The 19948-nt window shown below is 34.0% G+C and overlaps 1 protein-coding gene across 31 annotated transcripts in view; it reads left to right on the forward strand.

The window, feature by feature from the left end:
- Positions 1-19948, forward strand: part of MAGI2 (membrane associated guanylate kinase, WW and PDZ domain containing 2) — a 1508583-nt gene that overhangs the window by 421899 nt on the left and 1066736 nt on the right. The gene's annotated exons all lie outside the window — the stretch shown is intronic.

Raw genomic sequence — 19948 nt, forward strand, 5'->3', positions numbered from 1 at the left:
AAAATGCAATATATATATATATTAGTTACTCATTTTATCCAAGAGGGAAATGTTTGCTATTTTATGAATGGCACAGTGACATTTTTGTGAACATTTAGAAAAAAAATTATCAAATAGCTGTGTTTTGTCTCCCTTTATCATGGTCTTAAAGTACTGTTTTCTGAGTTTTGTATTCTGTCAGATTATAGTCAATAGAATAACAAGGCTTAGATGTGAGTGCCCGGCATCTTCCAGACATCAGAGGCTAGCTCTTTAGTTTCTTTCTTTTTTTTTTTTTTTTTGAGATGGACTTTTGCTCTTGTTACCCAGGCTGGAGTGCAATGGCATGATCTTGGCTAACCGCAGCTTCTGCCTCCTGGATTCAAGAAGCAATTCTCCTGCCTCAGCCTCCCGAGTAGCTGGGACTACAGGCGCATGCCACCATGCACAGCTAATTTTTGTATTTTTTTTTTTTAGTAGAGATGGGGTTTCACCTTGTTGACCAGGATGGTGTTGATCTCTTGACCTTGTGATCCATCTGCCTCGGCCTCCCAAAGTGCTGGGATTGTAGGCTTGAGCCACTGTGCCCAGCCTAGTTTCTTTCTTAATGCAAAAACTGAAATAAAAGCAGGAATTCAGAGTTGAGCACACAAGAAAGCTGGCTTTCACCCAAGAGACTTATTGAATGTTGATGGGTCACACTTGCATTCTGATTGTCATGTGGGATAAAAATGATAGAAGAAAAATTCTTTCAAGAATTTATGCCTGAGGCTGGGTTCAATGGCTCATGCTTTTGTTCCCAAAACGTGGGGAGGCTAAGGCGGGAGGATCCCTTGAGGCCAGGAGTTTGAGACCAGGGTTGGCAACATAGCAAGACTCAGTCTCTGCAAAACAAAAATGAGCCAGGCATGGTGGCACTCACCTGTAGTCCCAATGACTTTGGAGGCCGAGGCAGGAAGATCCCTTGAGCCCAGCAGTTTGAGACTGAGATGAGTCATAATAGCACCACTGCCCTACAGCCTGGATGACAGACTAAGACCCTGTCGCCAACAAAACAGCAAAAAGAAGCATTTATGACTGATTGAAGACCCATAGTGACGACAAAGAGGCCACATATTTCATGTCTCTCTCCCACAATCCCTTCCAGAAGAAGATGCCCAGCAAACCTGTTTGTCTTTATGTTGACATTGAATGAACAGGAGAGAAGAGTCTAATGATAATTCGTAAATTTAAGCCAGCTCCCATGTGTGCAAGTGGCCCAAATTCACATGGTTAATGAGAAAACAACAGACTTCCAGCTGAAACTGTAGTCTGAGGTGCTTCTAGGTTAGTAGTGCTTTCAGGGCTCCAGGAAAAAGCAAATATAAATCACCCATGAAGGAATTCAACTTCAACCAAAGCTTCAAAAGTTCCAAAGTGCATTTTGTCAAAAACAAAATGTGCAGAAAAATGAGGCTCCATGAGTGACAGCCAGCATGGCAGACTATAGAATCTGCGTCTCAGAAAGTCTACATATGAGTGTTATCAGACATATGAGACAAAATATGTGTGTTTGGTATGTATAAAAATATGAGAGGTAGTAACATATGAGTAAGGACTAAAAAGCCATCAAAATAACAAGGCCGATTTTAGAAAAACTTTTAGCAATTAAAAGGTAAAAGGAGGAAAATACAATAATTGAACTATATAAAGAAAAAAATCTAAATTCATTATTAGACAGTTACAGATGTATGTTGGCACCCATCCAAGCTGGATTAATCAAGGAATTTAGGATACAAATCCATAATAAACAGGCAGAATACTTAGCATAGGGGAGCCATCTTTTACTATCCTGTGTGTAACTTTTCAGCCTCATTTCTTTTCCCTATGTATAAAGAATTCTTAGAGTTCCCTGATATTTCCTCACCAGCTTTCATCTACATACTTGTATTATCATATTTGTCACATTATTATGTAAATTTGATTATATGTCTTTATCTTTGCTGAACTCTGAGCTCTTTCATGGCAGAGAAAAAGTCTTAATTAATCTTTGATTTCCTAGTAGTATTTGACAAAATACACAATTTGAACTAAGTAGTTAATGTTCACTGAAATAAAATGAATTCTCAAATTTTCCATTTATCCACACTTTTAATCATGTCATTTTTTTCTTTGTAGGTGAGTAACATGGAAGATTATGAAAGCAATAACTTCCCTAGAGGTTGAGCATGTTGCTCCTATGGACTTTAAAAGCATGATCTTCTTGAAGTTGGCAACATTTGTTTCTCTAGAAACCATAGGAACAGAACAGTCTATTCTTTGTTAAACTGTTTTTGTTTGGCAAAATATTATTATTTTATTTTGGTAATCTACATTTCATTGCAACCCTGCCTCCCGGGTTCAAGTGATTCTCCTGCCTCAGCTCTCCGAGTAGCTGGGATTATAGGTGTGCAGCACCAGACTGGCTAATTGTTGTATTTTTAGTAGAGATAGGATTTCACCCTGTTGGCCAGGCTGGTCTTGAATTCCTGTCCTCTAATGATCTGCCCACCTTGGTTTCCCAAAGTGCTGGGGTTACTGGTGTGAGCCATTGTGCCAGGCCCCCTGAGACAATTCTTAAGGCTAATGGCTTCTGTGAGCAAAAAATAAGCTGAACATATGCTAATATTATAGTATGAAATAAGAACATAGAGCTTTTCCAGAAAACCAATTTATCTGAAATATTTTTACATTTACTCAATATGTATGTCTAAATATTTAGTGTGATAAATGCAAAGCTGAAATATACTGAAAACATTTTAGCAATGAGACTTGTAGTAAAAAAGGGAAAGGTTATTTATTTTTTTCTGACTTAAAACATGCAGAAGTAAAATGTCAAATACCATTTACACAACAACATTCAATTGGAGAACACCATGGCATTTTTTTCATCAAGTAAAGTGTGTGCATGTGATATTTCAGCATTATTTATTTATGAATTGTTTCCATGCCTAGGTGGTAAGAAGGAATTTAATGTATTTTCTAAGAATTTTCCTATTTTATGCATTCTTTCCTCTGATCTTTTACTATTCTGATCAGTTGCTAGTAGAATTATTACCCTAAGCTTGGGATAGTGGTTTATATAAATTAAACCACAAGTGATTAATGAAATCACAATAGTAGTGCTAAAATACAGACTTTATTAAGCTGCATTACAGTGACACACATATTCTACCCTTTCAAAATAAAGAACATACCAAGCAAAGCCCCATGCTTTGACAGTGTTTCACCTTCATGCTTGGATAACTGAAAAAATCTAAAATGAATTTAGATTTTTTTTTTAGTGTACCAAGTGTGTATTTCAATTTACTGTATGCAATCTAACAAAAATTTGGTCATAATTTACCAGATATACATAAATGATTTAAGTAGTAAAAGAAATTCAGCTTCAAGAGAGTAAGTTCATATTCTGAGGAAAAGTAAAAGTACATTAAGAATATAAAGCCACGTCCAGTTTCTATTTAATAAGTGAACTGTAGTCTAATAAAGCAGATTTAGGTGATTTTTAGATATATATCTTTTTTTCTTTAATATATATTTATATATAGACAGATCTACCAATTGTAAACTAGTTTATTTAAAGGAAGGGGATAAATGGGATGAAAGAAGTCTTTATACTATACTTACATAGTCACAAAGAACATTTTACGTTTAAAATACTTTTTCATTCATAGTATCTTTGCCCAACTAATTTGGCCAACAGGCCATTGTAGTAGGAAACTTATATTTTCATAGTTCAGATGACTGTGGAAAGAAGTTTAATGTTTACTGAGTTCTAAAAATCTATTTCCACAGTCTGCAGCACACACGATCACCATGCCTACTCCCTATAAGAGGATGTTCTATTGAAGAATAAACAATGTCCCCTAAAATATGAAAAGGGTATTAAGATATTGTATAATGAATAAACTTTATTAGAGACCCTGATAATCAGGGATTAAGAGGAATTTGAATAATTAATCATAATGCTAGGTAATAATATAAAATGTAAAATTCTAGTTCTATTCAAATGACATATATCAAACATCTATATGCATATATATATATTTATATCATTGAAGAACTGTGTACTTTTTCAATAAGCTTATCAACTCAATAGAAGTCTTTCCCTAATTTCATTATTTCATGAAACATACCAAAGAACGCTGGATGTTGTAGATGCTTACACACATATTTGTATATAGGCATTTTCTCCTTTTGTTAAAAACTACCATGGCTCATTGTATTTATATTTCAGTAATAGTAGGTCAGTAAAGAACTATGCCATATTATTATTTTATATTTTTCTATACTGTTATAAACATTGATTTTCTGTTATATAAATATTTCATTTATCATTTTATATCTCTTCTTTAATTTTCTAAATTTAATAAAGAGTAATTTAGCATGTTATCCACATTGTGCCTTAACATGTTATTTTATGGTAAAATGAGTGCACATCTTTCATGTTTCAGTGGTTTGATTGATGTAACTTGAAATATGTTAGATAGTTATATGACAAATAATAAAACATCTTGCTGGCTAATATAGTAACTTTGTCATAACAAAGCCTAATACCCTGTTTAAAATCATTGATAAAATAGCCTCATCATAATTTTGTTCCTATTCCCAAAAGGGAAAATATAAGATATTCTATTTTTTTTGTTTTGTTTTTTTTTAAATACAGGCATTCAAAATGAACACTTGAAACTGTAAAATTTTAGTTTTATTTAACAAGAAAATGAAATGACTTTTTCCTTCCAGAATCTAGATACAAGACCTCAGCTGCATTTCATGAAACACATAACTAGATATTTTGAAACATGCTGAATCTTATAAATGACATTTTAGTGAGGCACTACACATTTCTTCTTCAGAGTATTTAATGTTTAGAAAATATTTGGTACTAAGTTTAGATGACAATTAGAATGTTACAGTCCCATTAGTTGTCTCTCTTATTTTCTTAAACTAAATCCTGATTTACAAGACTTCAGTGCCAGCATGATACCCTAGAAAAAGCAAGTCGGGCAGAGCAGGGTTCTGTCTTCAACTTTACAGCTTACTAATTTTAAGACCTTGAACAAGTTTTGTAAACTCTCTAAGGTTTAGCTGCCTTGACTACAACATGGGAACAATAATATTTATCCTTAGAGTATTTTCAGACTTTCTTAGATTCAAAGTATTAGTTTTAGAGATACCCTGTGTAGTAACTTGTTAGGGCTGTCACAGCAAAGTACCAGACTGTATGGCTTAAACAGCAGAAATTTACTTTCTCACAATTCTGTGGTCTAGATGTCTGAGATCAAGATGGTGGCAGGGTTGGTTTCTTCTAAGGCCCCTTTCCTTGTCTTGTTGTAGATAGCTGTCTTCCTCTGGTGTCTTCTCGTGGTTTACCCTCTATGTGTGTGTCTTCCTATAAGGACATCAGTCAAATCGGGTTAGCTCACCCCATAACCTCATTTAATGATAATGACCTCTTTAAAGGCCATATCTCCAAACACAGTCACATTCAGAGAAACAAGAGATTAGGACTTCAGCATAGAATTTCGAAGGGGACACAATTCATTCCATAACCCTGCTCCTGTTCAGCTAAATTTACAAGTAATAAAATGCACTCATTTTTTAGCATATGCTTCAGTGGATTGGGACATATGTGTATATACATGAAACCACAACCCTAGTTAAGATTTAAAATACTTCCATCACCTCTAAAAGTTCCCTTCTGCCCTTTTACAGGAAAACCCCATCCCCACCCCTGGGAAGCCACTGATCTGCTTTCTATCACTATAGATTACATTTGCTTTTATATAAATGATATCGTACAGTTAATACTTCTTGGTTATAGATTCATTTTCATAGTATAATGTATCTGAAATTCATCTATGTGTTCCTGAAAAGTACTCCATTTATTTACCCACTATTCTATTGATACACATTTGAGTTTTTCCAATTTTGTGATATAATGAATAAGGTTGCTATGAACATTTAAGTAAGAGTCTTTTGATGGACATTTGTTTTCTTGATTTTCCTTGGGTAAATAACAAGGAGGAGAATTGTAGGTTAATATGGTCATATGTTAAATGCATGTATAAATTTATAAGAAACTGTCAAACTTTTCCAAGTGGTTATGCCATTTTATACTGGCTATTGTGATTGTGATTGTATTCTTAATTTTGCTCTTAGCTTAAACAGTATTGGCATATAGAAATGCTACTGATTTTTGTACATTGATTTTGTATCCTGAAATTTTGCTCAAGTTGTTTATCAGAACTAGGAGCTTTTGGGCAGAGATTATGGGGTTTTCTAGACATAATTATATAATCTGCCAAAATAGATAGTTTGACTTCCTTTCTTCTTATTTGGATGCCTTATATTTCTTTCTCTTGCCCAATTGCTCTGGCTTGGACTTCCAGTACTATTAGGAATGGTGAGAGTGGGCACTCTGGTCTTATGGTTCTCAAGGTAGATACTTTCAGCTTTTGCCCATTCAGTATGATGTTGACTGTGGGTTTTTCATGTATGGTTCTTATTATTTTGAGATATGTTCCTGCAATACCTCATCTATGAAGGGTTTTTTAAAAACATTGAATTTTATCAGAAGCCATTTCCGGATCTATTGAGATGATCATGTGGTTTTTGTTTTTAGTTCTGTCTATGTGATGAATGGCATTTATTGATTTGCATATGTTGAACCAACCTTGTATCCCAGGAGTGAAACACACTTAATCATGGTAAATTATCTTTTTGATGTACTGCTGGATTTGGTTTCCTGATATTTTATTGAGGATTTTTCATCTATGTTTATCAGGGATATTGACCTGAAGTTTTCCTTTTTGTTGTTGTATCTCTACAGGTTTGATATTAGAATGATGCTGACCTCATGGAATGAGTTACGGAGGAGTCCCACCTCCTCAATTTTTTGGAATAGTTTCAATAGGATTGATACCATTACTTCCCTGTATGTCTGGTAGAATTTGGCTGTGAATCCATCTGATCCAGGGCTTTTTCTGGTTGGGAAACTTGTTCTTACTAATTCAATTTCACAACTTCAGACAAAACAGACTTTAAACCAAAAACGATAAAAAAAAAAGACATAGAAAAGCATTACATAATGATAAGGGTATAATTTAACAAGAATGTTTAGCATCTTTTCATGTCTTTAATGGCCATTCATTTATCTCCTTTGATGAAGAAACTGTAAAATCTTTTGCTAATTTAAAAAATCTTGTTCTTCAGCTAATATTAATTTATAAATTAATTGTGAGTGCAAGTCCTTTGTCAGATAAGCATATGGTGAATATTTTCTCCCCATCTATGCCTTATTTATTTTCATTTTCTTAATTTATCTCTTGAAGAGCAAAATATTTTAATATTGGTGAAGTCTAGTTTATAATTTTTTAAATTCTTAGTACATATCGTTTCTTGTCAAAGAAATCTTGGCTTGCCTAAATTTGTGAAGATCTTATTCCATGTGTTTTCTGGAAGTTTTGTGATGTTAACTGCTATATTTAGTTTGAAAATCCATTTTAAGGTATTTGTCCATGGTCTAATATTTGACCTGAGGCTTAGTTTTGTTCAACATACATATATTTAATTATACCAGCCACATTTGTTGAAAAGATTATATTTTCTTTATTAAGTCATCTTAGAAATGTGTCAAAAACATTTGAAATTATGTGTCAACCTATTTCTAGATTCTTATTTTCATTTATCTATTGTCTTTTGTTATTAAATATCTATATCTAGGCATGCCCTTGTATTTAAAAGCAGTATTTCTCAGCTCATGAGAAAGTCTCAGATTTAGATATGACTTTTATACTGATATGACAGCAATAATTGTACATTTTCTAAAACAACATGAACTTTATTATTACTCAAGCATAAGTGCATTTTTACTTTCATCATAATATGTTTATTAAGAGAATTTTATCTGATTCTTGTTAAGACTATGAGCATGTATTAGTAACAGCATTCAAGACAATTAGAGCTTGAGAGGCAAGAAAGGCCCAACAATTGCCTTGTTTTGCCGGTGTTTGACTCATGCCTATCAAAGGTCCCTGTAGCATTTATATACATATTTCAGAAAATATTCAAAAATTCAGCATTATTTAATACAAAACTTCTTTGAATGTATAAATGTTAGAAAAATATCCACAGTGCATATAAGGAGTCTGCTGTCAAATTCCAGACTAGAAAAATATTGTTTATCTCTAAGAAATAGTGGATCATGGGCCGGGTACAGTGGCTTATATCTGTAATCCCCATACTTTAGGAGGCTATGGTGAGAGGAGCATTTGGGGCTAGGAGTTCCAGACCAACAGTGAGACTCTGTCTCTACAAAAAAGAAAAAAATTAGTCAGGTGTGGTGGTGCATGCCTGTAGTTCTAGCTACTGGAAAGTCCAAGAAAGGGGGATCACTTGAGCCCAGAAGTTTGAGACTGAGATCAGCTATGATTGCACCACTATACTTCACTGAGGTGACAGAGCACAAGACCCTATCTCTTAAAAAAGAAAGAAAAGAAGAGAAAAGAAATAGGGAGTCAAGAAAATTAAATCTCTACATATATTTCAAGGTAAAACTTTGTTTTTATATTAAATCATAATTATGCATATTTATGAGGTACATGTGATATTTTGATACATGTGTACAATATGTAAGGATCAAATCAGAGTACTTGGGATATACATCACCTGAAAAAATTATCATTATTTGTGTTGAGAACATCTCTTCTAGCTATTTTGAAATATACAGTGTATTATTGATAGCTCTCATTACTCTATTGTGCTATCAAACACTGTATTAGTTCATCTCACACTGCTATGAATAAATACCTGAGACTGGGTGATTTAGAAAGGAAAGAAGTTTAATTGATTCACAGTTCTGCATTGCTGGGGAGGCCTCAGGAAAATTACAATCATGGCAGAAGGCAAAGGGGAAGCAGGCATCTTGTTCACTGGGTGACAGGATGAAGTGAGTGCAAGCAGGGAAAACACCAAATGCCTGTAAAACCATCAGATCTTGTGAGAACTCGCTATCATGAGAACAACATGAGAAAACCACCCCCCATGTTCCAATTACCTCCACGCCTGGGTCCTGCCCTTGATATATGGGACCCAAGTGCAATTATGTGGATTACAATTAAAGATGAGTTTTGTGTGGGCACACAGAGCCAAACTATATAAAACACCAATTTTTTCCTTCTATCTAACTGTATTTTTGTACCCATTAACCAACTCTTTCATCCTCTCCCACCCCCCTTACCTTTCCAAGCCTCTGGTAACCACCCTCCATGAGATCAACTTTTTTTTTTAACTTCCACATATGTATTAGTTCATTTTCATATTGCTATAAAAACTGCCCAAGACCGAATGATTTATAAAATTTTAGAAGAAAGAGGTTTAATTGACTCATAGTTCAGAATGGCTGAGAAGGCCTCAGAAAACACTATCATGGCAGAAGGTGAAGGGAAAGCATGGCACCTTCTTCACAAGGTGGCAGGAAAGAGATGTACTAAGTAAAGGAGGAAGATCCTTTATGAAACCATCAGATATCATGAGAACTCACTATCATGAGAACAGCATGCAGGAAACCACCCCACATTAGTCAATTACCTCCACCTGGTCTGTCCCTTGACCCAAGGAGATTATGGGGATTACAATTCAAGATGAGATTTGAGTGGGGCTGCAAAGCCTAACCATATTAACATATAAATAAAACATGATATTTGTGTTTCCATGCCTGCCTTATTTCACTTAACATAATATCCTTCAGGCTCATCTACATCTGCAAATTACAGGACTTAATTCTTTTTATGGCTGAATAATATTTCATTGCATTTGTATAAATATGTATTATCTGTCTATCATCTATAAAAGAAAGGGTCTCACTTAGTCACCCAGTCTAGAGTGCAGTGGCATGATTATAGCTGACTGCAGCTTTGAGCTCCTGGGCTCAAGTGATCCTCCCACCTCACCCTTTCAAGTAGCATTCCAGTTTGTATATATACCACATTTTCTTTATTCATTAATCTCTTGATGGACACTTAGGTTGATTCCATATCTTGGCTATTGTGAATACTGCTACAATAAACATGGGAATGCACATGTTTCTTAGCAATACTGATTTCCTTTCTTCTGGATATAAGCCCAGGATGACATTGCTAGATCATATGGTAATTCTATTTTTCAGTTTTTTGAAGAACCTTTATATTTTCTTCCATAATGGCTGCACTAATTTACATCCCCACCAACAGTGTACAGAAGTTTTCTCCTTTTCCACATCCTCACCAGCATCTGTTATTTTTAGTTTTTTTGATAACACCCATTTTAATTGGGGTAAGATAATATCTCGTTGTGGTTTCTATTTGCATTTCTCTTATAGTTAGTGATGTTGAGCAGTTTTTCATATACCTGTTGGCCACTTGTGTGTATTCTTTTGATAAATGTTTGTTTACGTTCTTTGATCTGCCCCCCCCCCAACTTTTTTTGCTGTTTGAGATGGAGTCTCACTCTGTTGGAGTACAGTGGCATGATCTCAGCTACTACAACTTCTAACTCCCAGGTTCAAGGGAGTCTTCTGCCTCAACCTTATGAGTAGCTGGGATTACAAGTGCCCGCCACCACAGCCAGCTAATTTTTGTATTTTTAGGAGAGATGGGATTTTACCATGTTGTCTAGGCTAGTCTAGAACTCTTGACCCCAACCGATCTGACCACCTTGGCCTCCCAACGTGCTGAGATTATAGATGTGAGCCACTGCACCCCACCTCTTTGCCCACTTTTTACTGGGATTATTATTATTATTTTTAGTGTTGAGTTGCTTGAGTTCTTTATATATTTTGATTATTAATCCCTTGTTAAATGAATAGTTTGACATATTTTTTCCTACTTTGTAGGTTGTCTCTTCACTCTGTTGTTTCCTTTGCTATACAGAAGCTTTTTAGCTTGATGTAATTCCATTGGTCTGGTTTTGTGTTTGTTGCTTGTGAATAAAGCAATAACTTTTCCAGAAGACATAATCTATGCAATTTTGTTTTTTAAAAAAGGAAAGCATTATAACACATTGTATTAGTCTATTCTCATGCTGCTATAAAGAAATGTCCAAGACTGGGTACTTTATTTTTTAAAAACAGAGGTTTAATGGACTTATAATTCTGCATAGCTGGTGAGGCCTCAGGAAACTTATAATCATGATGGAAGGGGGAATAAAAGTGTCCTTCACATGGCAGCAGGAGAGAGAAGTGCAGAATGAAGGTGGGGAAAGCCCTTATAAAACCATCAGATCTCATACAAACTCTCATGGGAACAGCATGGTGGGGAGGAGAACCAGTCCCATGATCTAATTACCTCCCACAAGGTCCCTCCACCAACACGTGGGGATTATGATTCAGATTACATTTCAAGATGAAATTTTGGATGAGGACACAGCCAAACCATATCAGACACTGAAAAGGAACTTATGTAATTGAAAAAATATCCATTTATAATAAATTATTTATATCTTTACAAATGAAAATCTTCAGTGGATTCTGCCTCTGTGGTTTTCATAAAATTATGTTTGTTTATATATACCCCAGAGTACCGTGACATGGTTAAAAACAACAAACTAGACACACACACACCAACATGAATAGTATTTAAAAACAATGCAGGCAGGGCTGCATTACAGCAGCATAGTTTAGAAAAGCAAAAAGCCTTGAAACAACCCAAGTGTGCATAAAAAAGGAATTAAAAAAATTATATTCCATATACAGTGACATACTATACAGCTGTAAAAAGAAATGAAAACTATCCCTATGTGTGATTCTTGATGAACAAAATTCAAGGTAGAGAAAAGGATGCATAATCATTACCATTTGTCTAAAAACAAGTAAGGGAATATAAAAATATTTTATTTTTTCATAAAATGAAATAATAAACCAGAATGCAATAAAGTTATCAAAGTCTACTGCCTTATAACAGAAAGATTCAAAACTGAACTGAAAGAGGCTTCTATTGGCCATAAAAAGGATACAATCTTATCATCTATAAAAATGATAATGACAATGGATTCAAAAAACACAAAATATTTTGTAATCCATGAGCTCATTATCATAAAAATACATAAATTACAAAAAAGAAAAAACACTCAGCTTGTTTGAAAGAGTTGGTGAACCATCTCTGTAATCTATAAAATAGCAAATAACATTTTACCTGACTTTCTTGTAAAAACTCTAACCATGTAGTTGACGAGACTGAGTTTCTCCTTATAGAAATACTCCAGCTAATGAAGATGAAATAATAAAGATAGAATGTCACTGTCACCTGAAAACTTTTAATGAAATAATCCATCTGGACAGTGGTCATCCATGGCTACTTCTAATGTCACAAAAAGAGAAACCTCTGGACGTTACATGACTCTTGATGGAAGTACAAAAGATTTTTAGCAAGTAGCCTTGCCAGAAATTAAACCTAAAGCAAGTCAAGCCTTTAGATTTATCTGCAAGATGGCAGAAAGTTCAAGGGACAGAGGAACATGTTAAATGGCATCGTAAGATGTAATCCTTGAAATTCAAAAGGTGAGAAACTCTACAAGATAAATTTTTCAGCTTAAGAATAATGACAGATACTGGAAGATAAAGAAGAAGGAAGGAAGAGCATATCTATAGATTACTAGTAGCCTTACATGACATATCAGTCGCAGGCAATGTGTGGAACTTGCATGGTCATTCAAACAAATTATCTATTTAAAAATTCTGCAATTATTTGGAAAATTCGAGGTCTAACTTAGATATTTAATGATTAGGGCTTTATCACATTTTCTCAGTGTAATATTGGTACTATGATTTTGTTTTTTAAAGCCAATTACTCTCAGTGAAACTAAGAAGCAAACTTGATCGACTAATAAGCATAAAATTCTTCCCAAATTTAGCTGACTGTAGTACTAAGCAATGGCGGCACATAAAGCCCAGAACATACAGAGAACCTCTCTTACTATTTCAGGGTGTTAGCCCTGATCAAGTTCCAGGACTGGGATTGTGCTTGTAATAGGAATAATAACTAGACCCCTTCCTTAGAGCAACAATTCCCAGGACTTAGTCATGAAACGTAGGGGTTTAATGACAAGAAGTATAATTATGGTCATAAGGGCCCCTGAAATAAAGAGAATTTCTCAATTTGATTTAACACAATGATTGTCAAATTTATTTGACCATGGAACTTTTTTTCACATAATAGCTGTTAACCTCTTGTGGAACCTACTTTGGGAAAGCTCTTTTAGTTATATTGCTGCCTATATAAACATAAGGAGTGAGGAAACTGTTTTGCTTATTTCTGTCTTTCTGTCAAAAAATGATGTTTGGCTGGATTTTCAGCTCTGGCCAAATGTCAAAAAAAAAAAGGTTTAAGTGTCAATGTAAAATTTTATCTTGAATTTTGGAATGCTTAGTCTTTACTTGATAGTAAAAACCTACATGAGTGAAAGGCAAGCATCTTGTTTAAGAAGTGAGCAAGACATAAAACATTAGTGTAATTTTTACACCTGGTTTTCTGAAACTGCTCAGTTTGTTAATGTCGGCTCTTTAGATTTGAGTTTTTGAGGGGGATTCACCAATGTTAAAATTTACCACTGTCAGTTATTTTATTCATTCATTGATTTGTACTTTATTATTTTACTTGGAGTTCTGGTTCTTTTTCAATCCATTACCCTCTTATTCCCTTCATTTCTTGGGATCAAGTTGTTTTGTTTCTTTTGTGCGTTGGGGATCCTCAGCAGGGAAAAATATCCCTGAAATACGGATATAAGTTTCCAATCTCCCACAGAGTCTGTAGTGGTATAAGGATGGAAGATTGAGATTCTTAATCTAACTATAACTGCCTAAACTTTGCTTAATGGCTTTAAACAAAGAGGAGACAAAGCTAAAACTACTGTCTTTATCCACAGCCAACTTGAATTCTTTGACTAGTATCCTGACAGCCCTAGTTCTATGGAACATATTAATTTAGTGGTGAGTCATTGGCCAGGGTCACTGATCCTCAATCACCTAGAAAACGTGCCCATTTCCTGACACTTAGGATGCAGGGATGAGTTGGACAAAAGTGCCAACGAATCTAACAACTCTCCATACCAGTTGTGTGATCATCCTTAAGTCAATTATTCTATTTTTACATTGGTTTCCTCAAATAAGAGACAAAGATTCTTGCTGGCTTTGTGTACCTTTGAATGTTTTTTAGACAAAATGACCTGTGAAAGTTATTTGGAAACTGTGATGAGATATTTTTGTGGGCTTTAGTTTAATTTAACTCATCCTAACTTATTAGTTAGTCACATTTCACAAAGTGGCATTTGATGGTGAAGAAATCCTGAATCATTTATTTGCTGACTCCTCACATTTCTGATGGGCAGTTCTTCCTGTGAGTGCTTTGCACATATCTGTATGTCATAAATGTCATGTTCACTCACCTTACACATTTCTATTGAAACAATTTTAAACTATTCCATGTACTGACAACACCAAATATCATTTATGAAGATTTTAAATTCAATTTTTCAAGCAAAAATTAATTAAAAGTATACTTTCTCAGATAACTTACAGGCTTAAGAACCAGGTTTCTATCATCTTCCTCATTTATGATTTCATGTGTGGAAAAGTAACTAAATGCTCTCCATGAATCTAGACTGAATCAGAAATTCTATATTATTTGGAGGGAACAGTCTTCTTAATATAAGAAATTAATAATTTTACTAATTAATAAATTAAAAACTTGATTTTATGAGCAGATATATATACCCCATTTTACAGACTTTAAAATCTTGTAATCACCCTTGAGCCAAATTACTGTGCACCTTATGATGTTGATTGAAACAATTCTCTTTTGGAGTTTACATAATTATGCCTTTACCTGTTTTTAGGAGGACTACATAAAAGGTGACTTATAAGGGTTTTATAAGAGGTATTTTAATTTGCTAACAAGGTAGTATTGTCATGTTACCAATGTTTATGTGACATAAGGAAACTATTTTACTAATAATATCAGACAGATAAACCCAGCTCCGCAATCACATAGTATGAGTCACTTTTGAGTGTCAATAGATTTACACTGCTTTTCATTTCAGACATCTCATATTGATGCTCATAAAGCAACAATACAACAATAATTCAATCCCTTAATTTCCGGAGCAGCAGCCCCCTTAACACACGCACACACTGTTTTGTGGAAATACACTGATTTGAAAATAGTCACATGTTTAGAGAGTAGATATTTCAAAACAAATACTGTATAGAAAGGATTTCATGCTTTTCAGTTTATTATGTGTCAAAAACCATCTGTAGAGGTGATTATTTCTCTTATAATAAACCCAGTAGGAGCAGTTGCAGAATTTTAAATATCTAAGTGGTAATCATTAAGGTTTACATTTAGGGTATCAGTCAAATTGCCAATCTGCTCTAGACAGCAACTGAAAGCCCTAATTTCTTATTAAGAAATTCATCTTTCTTGAAGTTAATACAAAATTAGAGAGTTGTTAAATCTGGGAAAGCTGCCAGTTGTTATTGCCATATTATGATCCTTTGTATTTGAGAGTACTGCAGAAGCAGATTTCCATTCTGACCAAGGACAAGGGTGAGTGGTTTTGTCTTATGTGCGTATGGTCAGTATCGGATTGTTCACATTTGCCTGCTGCCATTCTGGTCACACTCTGGCTAATTGACAAGTGAGGCAGCTGGGAGTGAAGATTTAGTTATAATCCCCTAGAGAAAGTTCTTTGAGTATCTTTATAACTTCGTATATGCTTCTGCTCTTTCACAAAGATTATGTATTCACCTTCCTAGTAATGAGTCTATACTTCTGACCCTTTGAAAAAAACAACAGGAAATACAAATTACATAGGTTTCAAAATAGGAGCAGTGGCAAAAGGGCTGATTGAACTGGGGAAAGAAATGGCAAAACTAAGCCTATTTGGTATTTTGGCAACTGGAAAGTTATTTTGGCAAATATTGGAGTTTGTATAGAGGAGGGTGCAGGCTGTATATCCACTCACCCGTAACCTGTATACCAGGTATTTATTACATTGAAATGTAATTTAATTTTAAAGATTACTACATTACATTTGAAAGGTTAAATTTTTTCAAACGTAACAATATTTTTATGAAGCAGAAAAACAAAAGAAGGAAAGCAAAAGCAACAAGAAAGGGAATGGTAAGAAACAAACATTCATATAATATCCTCAGCCTTCAGGAAATGTGACAGCTCCATGCATTAAAAGATTACTCTTTTGGAGAACTCAGTGGCATTATGATAGCCAACCCAACAATTTCTATTTAGGGTAGATGCAAAAATATAAAGCTAGTAAAGAACTAGGATAGCGTGTCTCAATATGTCATTTTTTTCCCTTCATCTTTTGAAAACCAATACTTTTTAAAAATGCTAAAAAGTAATAGTGAATTACTAGAACATTTTTTAAAATACAAAATACAAGTCCCTAGTAGTTTTTGTTGGTGTGTTTGTTAGTAGATTTAGAACTCAAAGATAGACAATTACTCTGATAAATTGCTACAGATGGTTTTTACCGTCAATTTCTTTACAGTGTCAACCATTTCACTTATTACCACTGGACTGAACTTTATTTACTACTGATGGAGAAGACCAAAAGCCCTGCCCTTATTATAGTAAGCTATTGGGCCAAATTATTATGCTTGTTCACGTAATAACAGTGAATCCATTACAATTTTTCTAACCAACTATATATCCTGTACACTCTTACTTTTGTCAATAGAGACTTATTTCCAAGATTCCTAATGTGAATTAATAACCATCCAGTGCAGATGTGCAAACATTTGAAGTTCCAAAGTAATCTCCTTTGGAGTGTTGAATCTTGGTTAAGGTATTCCACTCCTATCTAATGGTCTGTAAGTATAGATTAAAGTTTACTTACACATCTTACACAGACACAGATATAGAAAATATATGAAATGTTTATTCTGAAATATTTTTAATGAAAATTATAATACACATTATCAAAGCAAAAAGAAGTCAAAACCAAAATGGTTATTTGAGTTGTGTTTAAAGAAAGACTTTCTTTACATAGGTGATCAAATGGTATAAAAACTTTAAGAAACATATAGCTATATACTTTGCTTGGATCAAGTTAAGTTTCATTCTGAAGCATATTTACCTATAGTTCATCATCTTCTGAAATTTCTAATATAGATAATACATGGAAAAGTTCTACGTCTAGGATTTTGTTTCACTAGTATAGAAACAAAGGAGACCTGGGAAGAAGCAAAAGATGAGTTCCATAGATAGAACAGATCCAAGAGCATCCTCAACTAGGTCTTCTAAACCTGGACTGTGGTTCAAATATCTCCTGGCTTTTAGTATTTTTGATGAAGCCATTTTTTGACAACTTATGTACTTATCAATGAATTTATGTCTTCTATTGCAGCCATTCCTCATCACTGGAAAATCATTTGTCACAGTAAATGAATAGCACCATCAAACTGTAGCCTGTTCTTCTCAAAAGATCTTTAAAAGACCTATGGAAATGTTAGCATGATTTCAGATTTTAGATAAGTTTTAAAGTTACTTATTTGGCTGGATACATCTAATAAAAATTGATGAAATTCCTGCATTCTTACCCATATGTTTACTACTTCGAGTGTTAATATTTTGTTTAGAAATTCTTTCCTTTGACTAATGTCCTTTGCTGCAGCCTTAATTTTAATAATAGATTCTCTGAGAGCTGCAGATGGACTGCTTCTACTTATACATATTTTTAAAAATTAGCATTTGATAGTAAGTTGATGATTAAAGAATAAATCTAAACCTAGACTTGATGTTCCACTTTCAGAATGGGTAATGTGCCCTGCAGTCTTTTTTTTTCCTGAGACAGAATCTTGCTCTGCTTACCAGGCTGGAGTGTAATAGCGGCTCACTGCAACTTCTGCCTCCTGGGTTCAAGTGATTCTCCTGCCTCAGCCTCCTGTGTAGCTGGGATTACAGATGCATGCCACCACGCCTGGCTAATTTTTTGTATTTTTAATAAAGACAGGATTTCACCATGTTGGCTAGGCAGGTCTCAAACTCCTGACCTCAAATAATCTACCTGCCTTGGCCTCCCAAAATGCTAGGATTACAGGCATGAGCCACAGCACCTGGCCCCGGCAGTTTTATATTGATTGGAACCAAAAGAATGACAGAGAATATTTGTTTAGCAAATACTGTTTTGAAGAATAAAACTTACATACTAAAATTAATTGCATTAGCCATCCATTTTTCCTCACAATGATTTACTAGGTTAAAAGCTTTCATTTTTACCTAACACAATGAAATATAGCTCAACTGAGGGCTAAAATTATATATTAAAGTTGGTGCCATCATTTTATGGTACAAGCTTGTAATATGGTGATATTTTTATAATAGATTATGTTTTCTATAGTTTCATACCTGGTGTGAACATACTGAAAATAGTAAGGATTATTTATATTTTCTTAATGCTTATTTTCTATTTAATTATTGTATAAGATGACCATTTGGATGCTAAATCTAAATTATTATAGAACATTTAAGGCAGGAAATAAAACTCAATAAGTCATAAATCATCATATACTTGAACTTCTTTTTACAAAACAAATGTGCTTTAATTATGGATAATTTTTGATTATTAAAAAAAAATGAAACACACATTTCACATCAGGAAGCCAAATTCAGTAAACATTTTTGTTTATAAAGGCATCTTTAATCAATACATAAAATTATTTCAAAATATCAACAATTAGCCATTGTAGCTGAACTATAGAGTTGGCATAACTTAGAATATTTGTGAATTGCCCTTTATAGTTGTCCAGATCAATTGAGCTCTCAATATAAATGTCATGAAGCTTTTTAAGCATTTAATATAGAAAAATTAAGTATCTTGAGACATAATGTGATACTACTACTGTGTTATGTTGTTACTGGTCTGCATGTGGATTTATAGCCTCTCCAAAACTGCTTTGTATCTCATTCATTTCATTTGTCATTGAGCAAATACCTATTGAATAACTACTAAGTGTCAGGCTCAACTCTTTTACAAAATTTGCATTGCAGGGCATGATGACAATAAACAAGTCAACATATAATATAATTTTAGATTGTGGTAAGTGCCATGTATACAAGTAGAGTATGAGAATGGAGTTCTGGGAGACAAGGTAGGAGTGATATTTGAGCAGAGATATGAACCACATAAAACCAGCAAAGGGAAGGTAATTTTAAACATGATAACAAGAGTAAGAGATAGACTTGTGGCAGCTTCTTGGTGATTTGTATCATGCTCGTGAAGAACATGATTGCTGTAATCTAACTCTTAGCATGCTGATAAGGTGATAGTTGTTCAGATGTATAAAAAATATAGAAGAATGGTAGTGATTTATTAAGATTCTGTTTCTGAGAGCCACTTGTGAAAGTAATCAGTGATAAGTTCCATATCATTCCAAGCTTTTGCAATTTAATCATGGGCTTGTGCCAACAATATTTGCATACAAATTGTCCTTCAGTGTTGTATATAAATAATCCAAGTCATATAAATTGAAAAGCATGATACTAAAATAAAGTTTTGGGAACTCTATTCCCAAGAAGAGTCTTGGAATTTCTGTTCTGATTTTCTCAGTATGTCCTGATTTTAAGTGGAAGATAAAATCAATAATTTGAAAAGAATATGCCAGGATAATACCACTTTTATTAATATAGTGGATCTTCCTCTTGTTACCTTCTTTTTTATTCATCCACCTAATGTCTACTTAAACACCTACTATGTTCATTCATTTAGCATGTTTGTCTCTGCTTTCTTATTTTTAGTCCCCAATTCACAGTGTGTTAATGGAACAAACAAAAACAAAAAACAAAAAACTGCGTCCCTGTGGTCTGTCAGGTTGCCACACCCTTAAAAACAAAGTGAAACAAAATACCTTCATGTCCCCAAATCTAATCCGTGTCAATGTTACCATCATTTTCTCAAT

Source organism: Callithrix jacchus, chromosome 11 (genome assembly GCF_049354715.1).
Source record: "Callithrix jacchus isolate 240 chromosome 11, calJac240_pri, whole genome shotgun sequence".
NCBI lineage: Eukaryota > Metazoa > Chordata > Mammalia > Primates > Cebidae > Callithrix > Callithrix jacchus.